The sequence below is a fragment of the Eimeria mitis genome, genomic scaffold, assembly GCF_000499745.2.
Source record: "Eimeria mitis Houghton genomic scaffold, Emh_scaff672, whole genome shotgun sequence".
Taxonomy (NCBI): domain Eukaryota; phylum Apicomplexa; class Conoidasida; order Eucoccidiorida; family Eimeriidae; genus Eimeria; species Eimeria mitis.
In genome coordinates this window covers 16,563-16,794 of record NW_013574846.1, presented here as the reverse complement: position 1 = coordinate 16,794, position 232 = coordinate 16,563, and positions in this window count along the sequence as shown.

The following is a 232-nucleotide window of genomic DNA, read 5'->3' as shown; positions in this document are numbered from 1 at the left end:
CAGCAGCAACAGCAGGACACGTTACACAGCACGAGAGACTCAGGCGAACGCAGCAGCAGCAGCAGCAGCAGCAGCAGCAGCAAAAGCAGCAGCAGCAGCAGCAGCAGATGGATTGCATACCAAAGGTAATAACAACGCAGAAGTATCCCTTAGAGCAGGGTGCATCCGGCTGCTGCTGCTGCTGCTGCAGCTGCTGCAGTTGCTGCAGCGGCTGATCCAGTTGCTGCTGCTG